We start from the raw sequence: 21,639 nt of genomic DNA on the forward strand, positions 1-21,639 counted from the left end.
GCGTCGGGGCTGAAACAACTCCGCCGAGCCTGAAACCACTGCATCAGGCCTGAAACCACTCCGCCGAGCCTGAAACCACTGCGTCGGGGCTGAAACCACTCCGCCTAGCCGAAAACCACTGCATCGGGGCTGAAACCACTCCGCCAAGCCGAAAACCACTGCGTCGGGGCTGACACCACTCCGCCGAGCCTAAAACCACTGCGTTGGGGCTGAAAGCACTCCACCAAGCAGAAAAGCACTCCGTTGGGGTTGAAAGCACTCCACCAAGCAGAAAAGCACTCCGGCGGGGTGGAAATTGCTCCGTCAGGCCGATGAGGACTCCACCAGGGCCAAAAACACTCTGCCGATATTAAAACCACTGCGCCGAGCCAAAAACGACTCCGTCTTGGCCGAAATCACTCCACTGAGCCTAAAACCACTCCGTTGGGGCTGAAACCACTCCATCAAGCCTAAAACCAGTCTGTCGGGGCTGAAACCACTCCGCCGAGCCGAAAACCACTTGGCCGACCTTAAAACCACTCATTGAAGCCTAAAACCACTCCATCAAGCCTAAAAAAACTGCGCTGGGGACGAAAGCACTCCGCCAAGCCTTAAACCACTCCTTCGGTGCCAAAACGACTCCGCAAGGCCTAAAACCACTCCGCCGAGGCTAAAACCACTGTGTTGGGGCTGAAACCACTCCGCTGAGCCGAAAACCAGTGTGTTGGGGCTGAAACCCCTCCGCCAAGCCGAAAACCACTGCGTCGGGGCTGAAACCACTCCGCCAGGCCGAAAACCACTCCGTTGGGGCTGCGACCACTCCACCAAGCCTAAAGCCACTGCGTCGGGGCCAAAACCACTCCACCAGTGCTGAAACCACTGCGTCGCGGCTGAAACCAGTCCGCCAGGGCCAAAAACACTCTGCCAACATTAAAACCACTCCGCCGAGCCTAAAACCACTGCGTCAGGGCTGAAACCACTCCACAAAGCCGAAAACCACTGCATCAGGGCTGAAACCACTCTGCCAGGGCTAAAACCACTCGGCTGACCTTAAAACCACTCCGCCAAGCCTAAAACCACTGCGTCGGGGCTGAAACCGCTCCATCAAGCCGAAAAGTACTCCGTCGGGGCTGAAACCGCTCCATCAAGCCGAAAACCACTGCGTTGGGGCGGAAACCACTCCACCGAGCCTAAATCCACTGCGTCGGGGCGGAAACCACTGTGCCAGGACCAAAACCACTCTGTCGGGGTGGAAATTGCTGCTTCAGGCCGGAAAGGACTCCACCAGGGCCAAAAACACTCCGCCGATATTAAAACCACTGCGCCGAGCCGAAAACCACTCCGTCGGGGCCGAAATCACTCCACTGAGCCTAAAACCACTCCGTTGGGGCCGAAATCACTCCACTGAGCCTAAAACCACTGTGTTGGGGCTGAAACCACTCCGCTGAGCCGAAAACCACTCCGTCGGGGCTGAAACCACTCCGCCGAGCCTGAAACCACTCCGTCGGGGCTGAAACCACTCCGCCGAGCCTGAAACCACTCCGTCGGGGCTGAAACCACTCTGCCAAGCCTAAAACCACTCCATGGTGTCGAAAAGCACTCCGTCGGGGCTGAAAACACTCCACCAAGCCGAAAAGCACTGCGTCAGGGCTGGAAGCACTCTGTCGGGGCTGACACCACTCCGCCGAGCCGAAAACCACTGCGTCGGGGCTGAAACCACTCTGCCAGGCCAAAAACCACTGCGTCGGGGCTGAAACCACTCTGCGAAGCCGAAAACCACTCCGTCGGGGCTGAAACCACTGCGTTAGGCCAAAAACCACTGGGTTGGGGCTGAAACCACTCCGCCAGGCCGAAAACCACCCAGCTCACCTTAAAACCACTCCGTCAAGCCTAAAACCACTCCATCAAGCCGAAAACCACTCCGTCGGGCCTGAAACCGCTCCATCAAGCCTAAAACCACTCCGTCGGGGCTGAAACCACTCCACCAGTGCTGAAACCACTGCGTCAGACCTGAAACCACTCCACCAAGCCGAAAAGCACTCCGCCAAGCCTGAAACCACTCCGCTGAGCCTAAAACAACTCCGTCGGGGCTGAAACCACTCCACCAGTGCTGAAACCGCTCCGTCGGGGCTGAAACCCCTCTGTGAAGCCGAAAAGCACTCTGTCGGGGCTGAAACCACTCCGCTGAGCCAAAAACCACTGCGTCGGGGCTGAAACCACTCTGCCAGGGCCAAAACGACTCGTCTGACCTTAAAACCAGTCCGCCGAGCCTAAAAGCACTGTGTCGGGGCTGAAACCACTCCGCCAGGGCCTAAAACCATTCCGTCGGGGCTGTAACCACTGTGCCAGGACCAAATCCACTCCGTCGGGGCTGAAACCACTCCACCAAGCCTAAAACCACTGCATCAGGCCGAAAACCACTCCGTCGGGGCTGAAACCACTGTGCCAGGGCCAAAACCACTCCGCTGACATTAAAACCACTCCATCAAGCCTAAAACCATTCTGTCAGGGCTGGAACCACTCCGCCGAGCCTAAAACCCCTCCGTCGGGGCTGAAACCACTGTGCTGGGGCGGAAACTGCTCTGTCAGGCTGTAAACCACTGCGTCAGGCCGGAAAGCACTCCAGCAGGGCCAAAACGACTGCGTCGGGGCTGAAAGCGTTCCACCAGGGCTAAAACCACTCCGTCGACATTAAAACCACTACGCCAAGCCTAAAACCACTCCGTCAGGGCTGAAACCACTCCGCCGAGCCTGAAACCACTGCATCAGGCCTGAAACCACTCCGCCAGGGCCAAAACCACTGCGTCAGGCCTAAAACCACTCCACCGAGCCTAAAACAACTCCGTCGGGGCCAAAACCACTCCACCAGTGCTGAAACCGCTCCGTCGGGGCTGAAACCCCTCCGTGAAGCCGAAAAGCACTCTGTCGGAGCTGAAACCCCTCCGTGAAGCCGAAAAGCACTCTGTCGGGGCTGAAAGCACTCCGCCGAGCCTAAAAGCACTGCATCGGGGCTGAAACCACTGCGCCAGGGCCAAATCCACTCCGTCAGGGCTGAAACCATTCCATCAAACCTAAAACCACTGCATCAGGCCGAAAACCACTCCGTCGGGGCTGAAACCACTCCGTCGGGGCTGAAACCACTGTGCCAGGGCCGAAACCACTGTGCCAGGGCCAAAACCACTCCTCCGACAGTAAAACCACTACATCAAGCCTAAAACCACTCCGTCGGGGCTGAAACCACTCCGCCGAGCCTAAAACCACTCTGTCGGGGCTGAAACCACTGTGCTGGGGCGGAAACTGCTCCGTCAGGCTGTAAACCACTGCGTCAGGCCGGAAAGCACTCCACCAGGGCCAAAACCTGAAAGCGTTCCACCAGGGCTAAAACCACTCCGTCGACATTAAAACCACTACGCCAAGCCTAAAAGCACTCCGCCGAGCCTGAAACCACTGTGTCAGGCCTGAAACGACTCCGCCGAGCCTGAAACCACTGCGTCAGGCCTAAAACCACTCCGCCGAGCCGAAAACAACTCCGTCGGGGCCAAAACCACTCCACCAGTGCTGAAACCGCTCCGTCGGGGCTGAAACCGCTCCGTGAAGCCGAAAAGCACTGTGTCGGGGCTGAAACCGCTCCGTGAACCCGAAAAGCACTGTGTCGGGGCTGAAACCCCTCCGTGAAGCCGAAAAGCACTGTGTCGGGGCTGAAACCGCTCCGTGAAGCCGAAAAGCACTGTGTCGGGGCTGAAACCCCTCCGTGAAGCCGAAAAGCACTGTGTCGGGGCTGAAACCCCTCCGTGAAGCCGAAAAGCACTGTGTCGGGGCTGAAACCCCTCCGTGAAGCCGAAAAGCACTGTGTCGGGGCTGAAACCCCTCCGTGAAGCCGAAAAGCACTGTGTCGGGGCTGAAACCCCTCCGTGAAGCCGAAAAGCACTGTGTCGGGGCTGAAACCCCTCCGTGAAGCCGAAAAGCACTGTGTCGGGGCTGAAACCCCTCCGTGAAGCCGAAAAGCACTGTGTCGGGGTTGAAAGCACTCCGCCGAGGCCAAAACCACTCATCTGACCTTAAAACCCCTCCGCCGAGCCTAAAAGCACTGCATCGGGGCTGAAACCACTGCGCCAGGGCCAAATCCACTCCGTCGGGGCTGAAACCACTCCACCGAGCCTAAAACCACTGCGTCAGGTGGAAAACCACTCCGCCGAGCCTAAAACCACTGCGTCAGGTGGAAAACCACTCCGCCGAGCCTAGAACCACTCCACTGAGCCTAAAAGCACTGCATTGGGGCTGAAACCACTCTGCCAGGGCTAAAACGACTGCGTCGGGGCTGAAACCACTCCATCAAGCCTAAAACCACTGCGTCGGGGCTGAAACTACTGCGTCAGGCCCAAAATAACTCCGTCGGGGCCAAAACCACTCCAGCAGTGCTGAAACCACTGCGCCAAGCCTGAAACCACTGCGTCGGGGCTGAAACCACTCCGCCAGGGCCAAAACCACTCGTCTGACCTTAAAACCACTCCATCAAGCCTAAAAGCACTGCGTCGTTGCAGAAACCGCTCCGCCGGGGCCGAAACCGCTCCGCCGGGGCCGAAACCGCTCCGCCGGGGCCGAAACCGCTCCGCCGGGGCCGAAACCGCTCCGCCGGGGCCGAAACCGCTCCGCCGGGGCCGAAACCGCTCCGCCGGGGCCGAAACCGCTCCGCCGGGGCCGAAACCGCTCCGCCGGGGCCGAAACCGCTCCGCCGGGGCCGAAACCGCTCCGCCGGGGCCGAAACCGCTCCGCCGGGGCCGAAACCGCTCCGCCGGGGCCGAAACCGCTCCGCCGGGGCCGAAACCGCTCCGCCGGGGCCGAAACCGCTCCGCCGGGGCCGAAACCGCTCCGCCGGGGCCGAAACCGCTCCGTCGGGGCCGAAACCGCTCCGTCGGGGCCGAAACCGCTCCGTCGGGGCCGAAACCGCTCCGTCGGGGCCGAAACCGCTCCGTCGGGGCCGAAACCGCTCCGTCGGGGCCGAAACCGCTCCGTCGGGGCCGAAACCGCTCCGTCGGGGCTGAAACCGCTCCGTCGGGGCTGAAACCATTCCGTCGGGGCTGAAACCATTCCGTCGGGGCCGAAACCACTGTGCCAGGGCCGAAACCACTCCTCCGACAGTAAAACCACTACATCAAGCCTAAAACCACACCGCCGGGGCAGAAACCACTCCGCCGAGCCTAAAGGCAGTGCGACGGGGCTGAAACCACTCCGCCAAGCCTAAAACCACTGCGTCAGGTGGAAAACCACTCCGCCAGGGCCGAAACCCCTCCGCTGACATTAAAACCATTCCGTCAGGGCTGGAACCACTCTGCCGAGCCTAAAACCCCTCCGTCGGGGCTGAAACCACTGTGCTGGGGCGGAAACTGCTCCGTCAGGCTGTAAACCACTGCGTCAGGCCGGAAAGCACTCCAGCAGGGCCAAAACGACTGCGTCGGGGCTGAAAGCGTTCCACCAGGGCTAAAACCACTCCGTCGACATTAAAACCACTACGCCAAGCCTAAAACCACTCCGTCAGGGCTGAAACCACTCCGCCGAGCCTGAAACCACTGCGTCAGGGCTGAAACCACTCTGCCAGGGCCAAAACCACTCGGCTGACCTTAAAACCACTCCACCAGGGCCAAAACCACTCGACTGACCTTAAAACCACTCCGCCGAGCCTAAAACACTGCGTCGGGGCCAAAACCACTCCGCCAAGCCTGACACCACTGCGTCGTTGCTGAAACCACTCCATCAAGCCTAAAACCACTCCGTCGGGGCGGATACCACTGTGCCAGGACCAAAACCACTCCGTCGGGGCCGAAATCACTCCGCTGAGCCTAAAACCACTGCGTCAGGCCTGAAACCACTCCGCCAGGGCCAAAAGCACTCGGCTGACCTTAAAACCACTCCATCAGGCCTGAAACTACTGCGTTGGAGCTCAAACCACTGCGTCGGAGGTGAAATCACTCCGCCAAGCCTGAAACCACTCCGTCGGGGCCAAAACCACTCCATTGGGGCCGAAACCACTCTGCCGAGCCTAAAACCACTGCGTCGGGGCTGAAACCACTGCGCCGAGCCTAAAACCACTCCATGAGGTCGAAAACCACTGCGTTGGGGCTGAAACCACTCCGCAAAGCCGAAAACCACTCCGTCGGGGCTGAAACCACTGCGTCGGGGCTGAAACCACTCCGCCGAGCCGAAAACCACTCTGTCGGGCTGAAACCACTCCGCCGAGCCTTAAACCACTGCAACGGGGCTGAAACCACTCTGTCTAGCCTAAAAACACTCCATCAGGTCAAAAACCACTTGGTCTGGGCTGAAACCACTCCGTCAGGGCCGAGTCTAAAACCACTGCGTCAGGTCGAAAACCACTCCGTCGGGGCTGAGACCACTCCGCCAGGCCGAAAACCACTCCATCGGGGCTGAGACCACTCCACCAAGCCTAAAGCCACTGCGTCGGGGCCAAAACCACTCCACCAGTGCCGAAACCACTGCGTCGCGGCTGAAACCACTCCGCCAGTGCTGAAACCACTGCGTCGCGGCTGAAACCAGTCCGCCAGGGCCAAAAACACTCTGCCAACATTAAAACCACTCCGCCGAGCCTAAAACCACTGCGTCAGGGCTGAAACCACTCCACAAAGCCGAAAACCACTGCATCAGGGCTGAAACCACTCTGCCAGGGCTAAAACCACTCGACTGACCTTAAAACCACTCCGCTGAGCCTAAAACCGCTCCGTCGGGGCTGAAACCGCTCCATCAAGCCTAAAACCACTCTGTCGGGGCTGAAACCGCTCCATCAAGCTGAAAACCACTCCGTCAGGGCTGAAACCGCTCCATCAAGCCGAAAACCACTCCGTCGGGGCTGAAACCACTCCATCAGTGCTGAAACCACTGCGTCGGACCTGAAACCACTCCACCAAGCCGAAAATCACTCCGCCAAGCCTGAAACCACTCCGTCGGGGTGGAAACCACTCCATCAAGCCTAAAACCACTCCGTCGGGGCGGAAACCACTGTGCCAGGACCAAAACCACTCCGTCGGGGTGGAAATTGCTGCGTCAGGCCGAAAAGGACTCCACCAGGGCCAAAAACACTCCGCCGATATTAAAACCACTGCGCCAAGATGAAAACCACTGCGTCGGGGCTGAAACCACTCCGCCAAGATGAAAACCACTGTGTTGGGGCTGAAACCACTCCGCCAGGCTGAAAACCACCCAGCTCACCTTAAAACCACTCCGTCAAGCCTAGAACCACTCCGCCGAGCCGAAAACCACTGTGTTGGGGCTGAAATCACTCCGCCAAGCCTGAAACCACTCCGTCGGGGCCAAAAGCACTCCTTGGGGGCCTAAACCACTCCGCCGAGCCTAAAACAACTCCGTCGGGGCCAAAACCACTGGGCCGAGCCTTAAACTACTCCATGAGGTCGAAAACCACTGCGTTGGGGCGGAAACCACTCCGCCAAGCCTGAAAGCACTCCGTCGGGGCCAAAACCACTGCGCCAAGCCTAACACCACTCTGTCAGGTCGAAAACCACTCCGCCAGGGCCAAAATCACCCAGCTCACCTTAAAACCACTCCGTCAAGGCTAAAGCCGCTGCGTCGGGGGTGAAATCACTCCGCCAAGCCTGAAACCACTCCGTCAGGGCTGAAACCACTGCGCCGAGCCTGAAACCACTGCGCCGAGCCTAAAACCACTCCATCAGGTCGAAAACCACTCCTTCGGGGCTGAAACAACTCCGCCAAGCCGAAAACCACGGCGTCAGGGGGAAAACCACTCCGTCAGGGCTGAAACCACTCCGCCAAGCCTAAAACCACTCCGCCAAGCCTAAAACCACTCCGCCGAGCCGAAAAGAACTTGGTCAGGGTGAAAACCACTCCATCGGGGCCTGAAACCACTCCGCAAAGCCGAATACCACTGCGTCAGGGCTGAAACCACTCCGCCAGGGCCAAAACCACTACATCAAGCCTAAAATCACACCATCAGGGCTGAAAACACTCCGCCGAGCCTAAAACCACTGTGTCGGGGCTGAAATCACTCCCCTGAGCCAAAAACCACTGCGACGGGGCTGAAACCACTCTGTGAATCCTAAAACCACTGCGTCGGAGCTGAAACCACTCCGCCGAGCCTAAAAAACTCCGTCGGGGCCAAAACCACTCCGCCGAGCCGAAAACCACTCCGTCGGGGCTGAAGCCACTCCGCCAGTGCCAAAACCACTCGGCTGACCTTAAAACCACCCCACTGAGCCTAAAACCACTGCGTCGGGGCCAAAACCACTCCACCAGTGCTGAAACCACTGCGTCGCGGCTGAAACCACTGCATCAGGGCTGAAACCACTCCGCCGAGCCTAAAACAACTCCGTTGGGGCCAAAACCACTGCGTCGGGGCTGAAACCACTACGCCAGTGCCAAAAACACTCCGCCAACAGCAAAACCACTCCTCCGAACCTAAAACCACTGCATCGGGGCTGAAACCACTCTGCCAGGGCTAAAACCACTCGGCTGACCTTAAAACCACACCATCAAGCCTAAAACCACTCCGTCAGGGCTGAAACCACTCTGCCGAGCCGAAAACCACTGCGTCAGGGCCGAAACCACTCCACCAGTGCTGAAACCACTCCACAAAGCCGAAAACCACCTCATCAGGGCTGAAACTGCTCCGCCAGGGCCAAAACCACTCGAGTGACCTTAAAACCACTCCATCAAGCCTAAAACCACTCCGTCAGGGCTGAAACCACTCTGCCGAGCCGAAAACCACTGCGTCAGGGCCGAAACCACTCCGTCAGGGCTGAAACCACTCCACAAAGCCGAAAACCACCTCATCAGGGCTGAAACTGCTCCGCCAGGGCCAAAACCACTCGAGTGACCTTAAAACCACTCCATCAAGCCTAAAACCACTCCGTCAGGGCTGAAACCACTCTGCCGAGCCGAAAACCACTGCGTCAGGGCCGAAACCACTCCACCAGTGCTGAAACCACTCCACAAAGCCGAAAACCACCTCATCAGGGCTGAAACTGCTCCGCCAGGGCCAAAACCACTGCGTTGGGGCGGAAACCACTCCGCCAGGGCCAAAAGCACTCATCTGACCTTTAAACCACTCTGCCAAGACTGAAACTACTGTGTCGGGGCTGAAACCCCTCCGCCAAGCCTGAAACCACTCTGTCGGGGCCAAAACCACTCTGCCGAGCCTAAAACCACTGCGTCAGGCCGAAAACCACTCCGACGGGGCTGAAACCACTCCACCGAGCCGAAAACCGCTCCGTCGGGGCTGAAACCACTGTGCCAGGACCAAAACCGCTCTGTCGGGGCTGAGACCACTTTGCCGAGCCGAAAACCACCGCGTCAGGGTTGAAACTGCTCCGCCAGGGCCAAAACCACTCCGTCGACATTAAAACCACTGCGCCAAGCCTAAAACCACTCTGTCAGGGCCTGAAACCACTCCGCCGAGCCAAAAAGCACTCCATCGGGGCTGAAACCACTCCGCCGAGCCGAAAACCACTGCGTCGGGGCTGAAACCACTGCGCCAAGCCTAAAAGCACTCCGTTGGTGCTGAAAGCACTCCACCAGGGCCAGAACTACTCCACCGATCCGAGAATGGGCAGCCTGCGCGTGTCGTAGACTAGGGAACCTCCGTGTGCCTTTTGGCGCCTCGGGGCAGCCTCGGAGTGTCGTTGTAGGAGGCCGGAGAGCCTCCACATACCTTTTGGTTCGGCCAGGCAGCCTCCACGTGCCTTTGTGAGCGTCCGGGCAGCCTCCGCAGGCCTTTGGGTGCGGCCGGGCAGCCTCGGAGTGTCGTTCTAGCAGGCTGGGGAGCCTCCACGTGTCTTTCTAGGAGAGCGGGCAGCCTCGGGGTGTGGTTGTAGGAGGCCGGGAAAGCTTCACGTGCCTTTGGGTGCAGCTGGGCGGCCTCTGTGTGCCTTTGGGTGCGGCCGGGCAGCCTCTGAGTGTGGTTGCAGGAGACTAGGGAGCCTCCACTTGTCTTTTGGTCCGGCCAGGCAGCCTGCCAGTGTGATTCCAGGAGAGCGGGCAGCCTCCGAGTATCGTTCGGGGAGGCCGGGGAGCCTCCGCGTGCCTTTCTGTGCAGCCGGGGAGCCTCCTCCTACCTTTGGGTACGGCCGGGCAGCCTCGGAGTGTCAGTCTAGGAGGCCGGGTAGTCTCCGTGTGTCGTTCTAGGAGGCCGGGGAGCCTCCCCGTGCCTTTGGGTGCGGCCAGAGATCCTGTGCGTGTCTTTAGGTGTGGCCGGGGAGGCTCCGCACATGTTTCGGTACGTCCAGGCAGCCTTTGAGCGTCGTTGTAGGAGAGCGGACAACCTCCATGTGCCTTTGGGGATGTCCAAGCAGCCTCGGAGTGTCGTTGTAGGAGGCCGAGCAGCCTCGGCGTGTCGGTCTAGTGGAGCGGGCAGCCTCCGCGTGTGGTTGTAGGAGACTGAGCAGCGTCTGAGTGTCGTTTTAGGAAGCCGGTTAGCCACTGCGTGTCTTTTGGTAGGGCCGGACAGCATCTGAATGTGGTTCAAGCAGAGCGGGGAGCCTCCGAGTGTCATTGTAGGAGGCCGGGCAGCCTCCACGTGCCTTTGGGTGCATCCGAGGAGCCTCCTCGTGCCTTTGTGTGCGTCCGGTTCAGCCAGGAAGCCTTGGCGTGTCGTTGTAGGAGGCCAGGCAGCCTCCGCGTGTTGTTCTAGGAGAGCGGGGAGCCTCCGCGTGTCGTTGCAGGAAACCGAGCAGCGTCCACGAACCTTGCAGTGTGGCCAGGGAGCCTCCGAGTATCGTTGTAGGAGAGCGGGCAGCATCCGCGTGCCCTTGGGTGCGGCCAGGCAGCCTCCGCGTGTCGTTCGAGGAGGCCGGGCAGCCTCCGCGTTCCTTTTGGTGCGGCTGGGGAGCCTCTGCCTGCCTTTCAGTGCGGCCAGGGAGCCTGCGAGTGTCATCCTAAGAGGCCGAGGAGCCTCTAAATGTCGTTCTAGGAGACTGGGAAGCCTCCGAGTGTCGTTCTAGGAGACCAGGGAGCCTCCGTGTGCCATTGGGTGCGGCCAAACAGCCTCTGAATTTTGTTCTAAGAGACCAGGAAGCCTGTGAGTGTCTTTCTAGGAGATTGGGGAGCCTCCGTGTGCCTTTGGGTGCAGCCAGGGAGCCTCCGTGTGCCTTTGGGTGCGGCCAGGGAGCCTCCGCGTGTCGTTCTAGGAAGCCAGGAAACGTGCACGTGCGTTTGGGTGCAGCTGGGCAACCTGCGAGTGTTGTTCTAGGAGACCGGGCAGCCTCGGAGCGTCATTCTTGGAAGCCAGGCAGCCTCCGAGTGTCATTTCAGTCGACCGGTCCGGCTCCGCGTGCCTTTGGGTGCGGCCGTGCAGCCTCTGAACTTCGTTCTAGAGACCGGGGAGCCTCGGAGCGTTGTTCTAGGAAGCGGAGGATCCTCTGTGTGCTTTTTGGAGCAGCCGGGGAGCATCTAGTTTTGTTCTAGGAAGCCGGGTATCCTCCACGTGCCTTTGGGTGCGGCCAGGGAGCCTCCTCGTCCCTTTCGGTGCAGCCGGGGAGCCTGTGCATGTCGTTCTAGGAGAGTGGGCAGCATCCGAGTGTCGCCTTCGAGTCAGGGGAGCATCCGCGTGTCGTTGTAGGAGACCGGGCAGCTTCCGAGGATCGTCGTAGGAGACCGGGCAGCCTCGGAGTGTCGTAGGAGGCTGAGGAGCTTCCGACTGCCTTTGGGTGCGGCCAGGGAGCCTCCGAGTGTCGTTCTACAAGATCGGGGAGCGTCAGAGTGTCGTTCTGGTGAGTTGGGGATCCTCCGCGTGCCTTCGAGGGCGGCCGTGGAGCCTCCGCGTGCCTTTGGGTGCGGCCTGGACAGCTTCGTATCAGGCTCTGCGTGCTCGGACGGCCTTGTGGTAGGCTCTGCAGGCTTGGGCGAGCTTGGAGGGGCTCTGCGGTCTCATTGGGGCTCTTTTGGAGGTGGCCCGGCCGAGGCCCTCCGTGTGCCCTCTGGGGTGCCGCACACTCCTGGGGGTGGTTTTTGGCCCCATCCCAGCCCCCTTGGTCTGTCTGTTGTGGTGCCTCTGAGTCATTTGGTGTGCCTTTTGGGGCACCTGCGACCCTCGGGGTAGCTTTGGGGGGTGCCCAGACCCCATGTTGTGCTTTTTGCGTTGTCCTTGACCCCTCGGTGTGCGTTTGTGCCCGCCGCAGGGCTCTTCAGGTGCCCCGTGGTGCTGCCCAGACCCATCGCTGCCCCTCTGGGGACGCCCCAGAGCCCTCGTGGTGCCCGCTGGTGCTCCCCAGGGCATTCGGTGTGCCTCTGGGTGCTGCGCTGGCGTCTTGGGGGCCTTTGGGGGTGGCCCGGCCGTATGGGTGTGCTCTGGGAGGGCAGCGGGAGCCCTGGGTGTGCTTTGTGGTGTCCGCTGGGTGCCTTGGTGTGGGGTCGGTGGCTGCCCGGAGGCGTTTGTGGTGCCGTTAGGGTTGCCGGTGGCCCTTGGAAGGGGGTTGGGGCGCTCGTCGGAGGCCTCGTGGCCCCTTTGGGGGTGTCCTGGGCCCTCGGGGGTGTCTTTTGGTGCTGGCCAGGGCTTGTGAGGTGCGTGTGGTTGCTCGCAGAGGCCTGGCTGTGCCTTGTGGTGCCTCTGCGGCCCCTGGTTGTGGCTCTCCTGGTGGCCCAGGGAGCTCGGTGGGCGTGTTGGTGTGTCGCGGGTGCCTGCCCGTGCCTTTGGTGCGCCCAGGGCCCTCGGGGTGCGTGGGGGGGGGGGCCCGCAGTGCCCTCAGGGTGCGTGTGGGGGTGCCGTGGAGATGTCTGGTGGGCCTCTTGGGGTGCTTAGAGGTGCTGAGGGTGCCTTTTGGTGTGCGCTGGGCTCCTTGGTGTGGCTTTTGGGGCAGCCCAGGGCTGTGGATGTGGCTTTTGGGGCACCACAGAGCCATGTCGTGTGCTTGTTGGTAGGTCCCAGGCGGGTTGTTGTGGCTTTTGGGGTGCCCCTGGCCCCACGTTGGGCTTTTCGGAGAGGCCTGGCGCCCTCAGCAGTTTTCTCCTGCTGCCCCGGGCTCCTCGGTGGGCGTTTCGGAGCAGCCTGAGCCCCGAGTGGGGCTGTGGGTGCTCCCTGGTGCCCCCGTTGCGCTTTTGGGGCTGCCCTGGAGCCCGCGGTGTCACTTTTGGCGCCCCGCAGAGTGTTTGCCACGTCTTTCAGGGCTTTCCTGGCCTCTCGCTGTGCTGCTCGGGCCACGCGGACCCCCCCTTCGGTGTGCCGTCCGGGGTGCCCGGGGCCCCTTGGTGTGCTTTTTGGGGTCACCCAGACCCTTTGGTGTGCTTTTCAGTGCCTGCTGGTCCCCCCATTTGGTGCGCCCCAGAGCTCAGGATGTGGCTTTTGGGGCACCGCAGACCCATTTCTTGTCCTTTTAGGTATGTCCTGGGCCTGTTGGTGTGTATTTTGGGGTCCCCTGGGCCCCCTTTGGAGTGCCTTTCCTGCACCCCAGAGTGATTGGGGTACCTTTCAGGGTGCCCCTGACCCCTCAGGTTGCCTTTCAGGGGGCCTCTGGAACCTCAGCTTGGCTTTTGGAGCACCCTACACCCCTGGGGGTGCCTTTTGGGGCACCCCAGAGCACTTGGGGTGCTCTGCAGGGTGCTCTAGCCACCTTGGGGTGCTTTTCCTGGAGCCCCGCTGTAGCTCTTTGAGAGCCCTCTAGGCTTCGGTTTGCCTTTTGAAGCGTCTGAGATGTTTCTGCTCGCCTGTGGGGATGTGCTGGAGCCCTGGGGTTTGCTTTTTGGCTCCCCAGAGCCTTGGGGGTGGTTTGTTTGTTTGTTTGTTTGTGTTTTTCCCCTTCCAGAGCACCTCGGAGCCCTCCGTTTGGTTCCTCGGCCCGCCGCTCGCTTCTCCGTGCGCCCCCGGCTCCTCGGTTTGCCTTTCGGAGCGCCCTCGATGCTTGGATTGTCTTGTGGGGCACCCCAGAGCCCCCCCGCACTGCACCCCGCTGGCTTCACCCCAGCCAGGCGGGGAGGGGCTCGTGCAGCACCTGCAGGCAGGCAGGAGGCAGAGGAGTTTGGCAGCGATCCCCTTGCCCTGCCCAGCACCAGGAGGAGGAAGAGGAGGGAGCCGCGGTCCTGTGCCCGCGGAGCCCTCTCCGGCCGGGCAGCGCCCGGCAGCTCAGCCGTCAGCAGCCGGGCAGAGGACGGGCCACCAAGGGCTCTTGTCTTTCCCTTGCAGCCCGCCCGGCCCTGCAGCAGCGCCAGCGGAGTCAGCGAGACGGCCAGGCCCGGCCCCCAGCCCCCAGGGACCCGATCCCAGAGCCCAAGGGGGAGAGCAGCCTCCTCTCCAGGGAGAGCAGCGTTGCCGGCCCTGCCGGGCCCCCAGGCGGTGGAGAAAGGAGCCACGGCCGCTGCGGGGCCATCTAGGTCCCCGGGGCCCCGACCTTTCCGCAGCTGGACGTGGGCGTTCCTCGTGACAGCCAAGGTTTGGGCGTCAACTCGGCTGGGGGCACGTGGCCGAGCAGCGAGGGCGCCCCAGGCACAGCGAGGCCGCGGCGCTTTTTTGCCCCGAGCAGCTCCCTGGAGTGGGAGCGGCTCCAGTGGGGCCAGGCCTGCCCCTGCCCCCCGGGGGAGCCGGGCGGGTCGAGGCCGGCCCCCGACACCCACCCCTGCCCTTAAAGGCAGGCTTGGGAGACTGTCAGAGTCTTAAAGTCTCAGGGTGTTCTTCAAGTAGCTTGGAGTTCCTTAATTTCTTCCCAAGTCCCTCAGTGTAACTGGAAGACCAACCTCAGGGACTCAGCCCACCTGAGGGACCTCTCTTCTGCAGGGCTCCCAGGTCAGCTGCGTTCCTTACAAGTCCCTAGGGGCTGTCAGAGTCTTAAAGTCTCTGGGGGCTCTGAAGGGAACCAGGAGGCACTGAGGAAGACATTAAGGAGCTCCAAGTACCTGGAAGACCAACCTCAGGGAGTCCGCCCACCTGGGAGACCTTTCTTCTTCAGGTCTCCCAGTTGGGCTGAGTCCCTGAGGTGGTTCTTCCAGTAACTTGGAGAGCCCCCAGAGACTTGAAGACTCTGAAAGTCTCCCAGCCCTGCCTTTAAGGGCAGTGGTGGGCGTCGGGGGCAGGCCTGGACCCGATTGGCTCCCCCGGGGGGCAGGGGCCGGCCTGGCCCAATGGGGGCCCTGGAGGCCCCTGGGCTCCCTAGCCTGAGAGACTGGTGTGGGGACAGAAATTCAGCAAGGCTTTTTTGCCCCCACACAAGTCTCTTAGGCTAGGGAGCCCAGGGGCCTCCAGGGCCCCCACTGGCTCCCGGGGGGGGGGTGTGGCCCAATGGGGGCCAGGCCTGGCCCCCACGCCCCCCACTGCCCTTAAAGGCAAGGTTGAGAGGCTTTAAGGCTCTTCAAGTCTCTGGGGGCTCTTCAGGGAACTTGGAGTCCCTCAATTTCTTCCCAAGGAACTCCCAGTTACTTGGAGAGCCACCTCAGGGACTCAGCTGAACTGGGAGAACTGAAGAAGGAAGGTCTCCCAGGGGGGCTGAGTCCCTGAGGTGGTTCCTCAAGTAACTGGGAGTTCCTTGGGAAGAAGTTAAGGGACTCCAAGTTCCCTGAAGAGCCCCCAGAGACTTGAAGAGCCTTAAAGCCTCTCCACCTTGCCTTTAATCTGATAGCCTTCTATGACAGAATGACTGGCTGGGTAGATGAGGGCAGAGCAGTGGATGTTGTCTTTCTGGACTTCAGCAAGGCTTTTGACACTGTCTCCCATCACATCCTCCTAGGTAAGCTCAGGAAGTGTGGGCTAGATGAGTGGACGGTGAGGTGGCTTGAGAACTGGCTGGATGGCCGAGCTCCGAGGGTTGTGGTGAATGGCGCAGAGTCAAGTTGGAGGCCTGTGGCTAGTGGTGTCCCCCAGGGGTCAGTCCTGGGCCCAGTCTTGTTCAATATATTCATCAATGACCTGGAGGAAGGGACAGAGTGCACCCTCAGCAAGTTTGCTGATGATACTAAACTGGGGGGAGTGGCTGACACACCAGAAGACTGTGCTGCCATTCAGAGGGACCTGGACAGGCTGGAGAGGTGGGCGGAGAGGAACCTCATGAAGTTCAACAAAGGCAAGTGCAAGGTCCTGCACCTAGGCAGGAATAATCCCATGCACCAGTAGAGGCTGGGGGTTGACCTGTTGGAAAGTAGCTCTGCCGAGAAGGACCTGGGAGTGCTGGTGGACAACAAGTTAAACATGAGCCAGCAATGTGCCCTTGTGGCCAAGAAGGCCAATGGTCTCCTGGGGTGCATGAGGCAGAGTGTTGCCAGCAGGTGGAGGGAGGTGATCCTGCCCCTCTATTCAGCCCTGGTGAGGCCTCACCTGGAGTACTGTGTCCAGTTCTGGGCTCCCCAGTACAAGAGAGACATGGCGCTCCTGGAGAGAGTCCAGCGGAGGGCTACCAAGATGATTAGAGGGCTGGAGCATCTCTCCTATGAAGAAAGACTGCAAGAGCTGGGCCTGTTCAGCCTGGAGAAGAGAAGATTGAGAGGGGATCTCATCAATGTGTACAAGTATCTGCAGGGGGAGTGTCAAGAGGATGAGGCCAGCCTCTTCTCCGTGGTGCCCAGCAACAGGACAAGAGGCAATGGGCAGAAACTGAACCACAGGAAGTTCCATCTGAACCTGAGAAAAAACTTCTTCACTGTGAGGGTGACAGAGCATTGGAACAGGTTGCCCAGAGGGGTGGTGGAGTCTCCTTCGCTGGAGATCTTCAAAAGCCGTCTGGATGTGATCCTGGGCAATATGCTCTAGGTGACCCTGCTTGAGCAGGGAGGTTGGACTAGATGATCTCCAGAGGTCCCTTCCAACCTAAACGATTCTGTGATTCTGTGATTCTGTGATTAAGGGCAGCAGGGGCAGGCCTCAGCCCAAACCCCCCCACTCCCCAGCCTCAGGGCTTTGGTGGGGGCACAAAAACGCCCTGCCCAGCGGCTGCCCCCACACAAAGCCCTGAGGCCAAGGAGCGCTCGCTGCTCCCTCGTCGCCCCGGCCTTCCCCGCTGCCTCCCGGGCTGGAGCTGGGCTGCCAGGGCCCCTGCTCAAAGGAAGGGCCAACCTGGGGGCGAGGAGAAACAGCCCCTTGGGACAGGAGCTCTCACCTACTGCAGCGAGATGGCCCCGGCTGCCGGCTGCCCCCTCTCCGCTCCAGCGCTGCAGCCAGGAGCTCTTCCCCGAGCAGGGAGAACGCAGCCTTCGGCAAGCTGCGAGCAGGCGTGAACAGAGACCGCGCACAGAACACAGCACGTGGCACCTCGCCTCAGCTGGGGCTCGCGACAAGTTTTATTGCCCAGAGCCCAAAAACCTTCGCGCGGTGCCACCGTGCCCGAGTCCCACTTGGCGCCTGCTGGGGAGCAGGACGAGCTGGCAGGCGCAGGCCGCCTTCCTGCTGCGGCAGCTCCTGGAGGGGTGCGTGAAGGCCAAAGCCGGATTCTTGCTCCTTCTGGTGGTGAGGGGGGTCTCTGGGAAAGCAGGTCACTTCCTCAGTGCAGCTGGAGTCTGAAGCTGGGGCCTCAAAGAGCTGCGGGAGGGGTGGGCAAGAGACGAAAGAGCAGCTCTTGCCAGCAACCAGCACCTAGGAAAACAAAACAGAGCTCTTAAGAAAGAGCAGGAGCAGGCACTTTCCCTCTCTCAACACTCGGGCCCGACCCCGCGTCCCCCCCGGGGAGCGGGCGCTGGGGCTCTGCGCACTGCGGCTCTGCCTTCTGGCCTTCAGCGCATCCACAGAGCACGGCTCCTGCTGAAAACAGAGCAGAAACGCACACAACTAGTGGCCCCAAATATTAAAAAACAATAATGAAATAAATCAAAACCAGAGCCATAGCTTGTCTGGCACCTACCAGGCCTCAAAGGTCTCGGAAGGAGCCCGAGCGCCGCTGCTCTCTGCACGGTGCCAGGGATGGGCAAAAAGCCTCTTCCTCCCATACGCAGCTCAGGCCCATTTCTCTTCCTCCTTCGTGTGCAAGGCGACAGCGCTGAACACCAAGAGGCCTCCCTTCAGGGAGAAGGCGCCAGCACAGTACAGAAATGCCGAGGGGACACATCGTTCCTACTGCGTGGGCTGCAGGGGACGCCCAGACACCTAGAAAAGGAGAGACCCTCTCTCGAGTCTGGCACTGCACCACAGCACAGCAACAGCAGCTCTTGCACACAACTCACACTCCCTCTCCTGTATTAGCACAGGTTGTTGGGAAGCCCAGGCCGGGAGCTTGCTAAACAACTCCAAAAAGCAAAGCCAAAGAGAAGCAAGTCCAAAGTCCTCCAGCCCCTCCTACGCTCCAGTACACTGCAGCCCAGCCAGAGCTGTCCCAGAGAGCCCCTTCCCCTGGCACGAGACATTCCCACCGGCCTTACCTGCGGAGAGGAGCCCCGGGGAGCGTAACCCAGTCGGTCATGACCTACTGGGAACTGAAACACCCCACAGCCCTCCGGCAGCGGGAGCTGCACGCCCCAGTTGCCCCCGCAGACAGACAAAGCGGCCACGTTGAACTGACCCAGGCAACAGAAAACACAACCGAGAAACACAACCGAGCTCTCAGTGAGCACATCAGCTCCCAGCGGCCACAAAGGAAGCAGACAGAGATCTTGCAGAGACAGGACACAGCTCCCACTACGCTTCTCAGCTCCCCAGGCAGCTGAAACCCCAAAACAGCCTCGCCAGTAAAACAGGCTGAAAGCTCTGCACGGGCAGACAGACAGACAAGGAAGGACCCCGCGCCAGCGCCACAACACGCCGCTCCACCACCAGGCTCCAGCGGCTCCCACAGGGCTGGGAACCAGCCTGCCAACACCCGCACCCGAAGAAAGCCCGAGGGAGGGCGGCAGCCGCGCTGGAAACCTGCCGCCCCCGGCAGCAGACGAGCCCCCGGCGGGGCGGGAAGCGCCACCCGGCCGCCTCGGGGCCGCCAGGGAAGCCCTTGCCCGAGCGCTGCCCCCTCCCCGGCGCTCCGGACAGCCCGGCTGCCGGCTGCCAACGCTCCCTCCTCCGGCGCCGCCCGCAGCCCGCCGGGCACTCGCTGCACGGGCCGGCAAACAGCGCCCGCAGACACCCAGCGCTCCGCTGCCGGCGCTCGCTCCTCCGCGGCGCCCGCCGGTGCTGCCAGCAGCTCGCGGCCGGCACCATCGCGCACGTCCCGCTCGGTCCCGCCGCGCTGCCAACGGCGCTGCCACAACCGTTGCGCGTTGCCCAGGCGAGAGCGACCGGCCGCCCCGACCGCCTCCCCGCGCCCGGCCCGGCCCCCCCGCCGCCCCCGAGCCCGGCTGCGCCACGACCCGCCGCGCGTCCCGCAGCCTGCCGCTCTCCAGCAGCGCCGCGCCACCGCACCAGACAGGACGCGACGCGACGCGACGCGACGGGACCCGGCCGCCGCCGCCAGGCGCCACCACACAGCCAGCCACCCCGCCGCCATCTTCGCCGCCGGCCGCTCGCTCCCCCCACCCCCGGCCAGAGGCGGGAGCGGGGCGCCAATCAGCGGCGGGCGGCGCGCAGGCGCTCTCCAATGGCCGAGAGGCAGCTGGCCCGGCCGGCCAATCCCCGCGGCGGCCCGGGCGGAGGGCGGGAGGGAGCGGAGAGAGGCCGGAGATGGCGTCCGGCGGCCGTGGGCGCCGCCGAGCGGGCGGGCGGGCGGCGGGGCGGGGTCTGCCGGCGCCAGGGACGCGGTCCCCGCTGTCCCCCCTCAGTGTCCCCCTCGCTGTCCCCCCGTCCCCGCCAAGCTCGTGTGGGCCCTTGCCGGGCTCTATGGACTTCCATGGGCCTGCACGGGGCTCTGTGGACTCCTACAGAGCTGTTTGGGGCTCTACAGGCTTGTACACCCCCATGCTGAGCACATATGGGCCCGTGCCGAGCTCTGTGGGCTGGTACGGTCCTGCACAGCGCTCTACGGGCTCGTACGAGCCCACGCCAGGCTCTGCGTGCTCATACAGACTTGTGCCAGGCCCTGTGGGCTGGTACGGGCCCGCACTGGGCCCTAGGGGCTCCAACGGACTCGTGCTGGGCCCTACGGGCTCCTACGGGACCGCTCCGAGTTCGTGCGGGCCCGTGTCGGGCTCTCTGAGCTAGTATCAGTTTGCCGTTATCTTTGCTGCCTTACATCTGCCTTAGGCCTCCTCGTTGCAGTCTTTCTCCTTTCCCTTCCTCCCCTTAGACACGTCCTGTGTGGTTTCCAAGACATGTTAACCCCATCTTCTGTGCCCATAACTGAGGCTCGAAAGGAAGGCAGACAGCAGGAAAGGAAGGCAAAAGGAAAAGAGCGGCTTTTTGATAGGAAGCCGACAGTCTTAAAACCCATTAGGCTAGTAACTGGGGTGGAGTTATCTCATCTAACTTTAGGAAGCCAAACTTAAGGTCTGAACTGCTTCTCCGGGCTCCCTCCCTAGGCTGTGGAGAAAAACAGGCCCTTCCAGAGAGCCCTTCACCCAATCGATCCCAGAGAGCGGTGGCACTGCAGAAGGACTGCACGTCTCTAGCCGTTATGTCTGCCACCGGAGGAAAATGATAATCCTGTCTGAATGTAGTCTCAGGTGTGCTAGGAGTGTATCAAAGCATCTGGAAAGGACTCTCACCACGTGGTGAGCCGAAATCCCGAATTCCAATTGTGACTCTGTGAAATACTGGGGTGCCAGAGGATTTCCTGGAACTGAGAAAGATGTAGAAAAGCATGACCAGACTAGTCAAAGAGATGACCCTTTCCGTTAAAGGAACGGGAGCCTGGAGGAGGGCTCTTCAGGAAGGAAAAGAGACAGCTGAGAGAGGTAGGAGAGAGCTGCCTGGAACGAAGTGCTGTGGGAAAGGGGAACAAGGCAAGTCTCGGTGTCCTTCAACAGCAGCTGGAGCTAGGAGGTGCCATACTTGAAGAGAGAAGAAAAGGAGGTATTCTTTCAGCCCCAAAGGGTTGGAGAATGGAAGCAAATTAAAGGGCGTGCTTGATTTGTGGCCTCTTGGAGACAGGAGAGCGAAGTAGAATTGCTGCTCTAACTTGTGCTGTTGTTGTTGGTGGTGGTGCTAGAAACAGATCCCCTCACGTGAGGCACGGTGACACGAAGAAGTCATTGCCTAGTGAGGAGAACAACAGCTTCTTTGACTACTCCCTCAAGAAAAACATCCTTTTATTTTGGAAACACTCTCTCTTCTTCTTTTTGCTTCGAGCCTAATTAGGAATAGTAGGAAAAAATGACATCACATTCCCCAAGAAAAAACACCGGTATTTACTGCATTTGTTCCTTTAATGATTGGAGATGGGAGGGGGGTCTTATTTAGGCTGTGTATTGGCTTTGGTACATCAGGAAAATGGCAGACCAAGCTGACCAAACAGTGTGTGTCCACTTGGCACATTGTGAATAGCTCTCGAGATAACACTGACCTTAACGACTATGTCCCTAGTGAATAGAAAAGGGCACCTGCTCACACGCAGTTTTACACACGCACACCCCCCCCAAATTAAGATGTAAATCTTAAATCCTATCCTAGGGGATCATCTTAATTATCTGCATGGCAGACAGCTACAGTTATTTTGGATGCCTTAGTGCATCATAGCGAGTGGGGTACCCCAGGGGTCGATACTGGCTTCAATCCTGTTCAAGTTGTTCCTCAGAAACTTGGCTGAAGGGACAGCGTGCGCCCTCAGCGAGTTTGCGGCTGTTCTGAACTGGGAGGTATGGTTGCAACCCTGGAGGGTTGTAGCGCCGTTCAGTGGGAGCTCGACAGGCTGGAGA

General features: G+C 60.8%; 1 long non-coding RNA gene across 1 annotated transcript; it reads right to left on the bottom strand.

Moving 5' to 3' along the window:
* Nucleotides 1-17,177: 17,177 nt before the first annotated feature.
* On the bottom strand, nt 17,178-19,374 carry LOC138067388 (uncharacterized). Its single transcript, XR_011141249.1, has 3 exons — nt 19,253-19,374; nt 17,769-18,010; nt 17,178-17,503 (listed from the first exon to the last, which is right to left on the bottom strand). It is a non-coding gene; the product is annotated as an uncharacterized lncRNA (long non-coding RNA).
* Nucleotides 19,375-21,639: the final 2,265 nt, after the last annotated feature.

This window comes from Struthio camelus, chromosome 5 (assembly GCF_040807025.1).
Source record: "Struthio camelus isolate bStrCam1 chromosome 5, bStrCam1.hap1, whole genome shotgun sequence".
Classification (NCBI taxonomy): domain Eukaryota; kingdom Metazoa; phylum Chordata; class Aves; order Struthioniformes; family Struthionidae; genus Struthio; species Struthio camelus.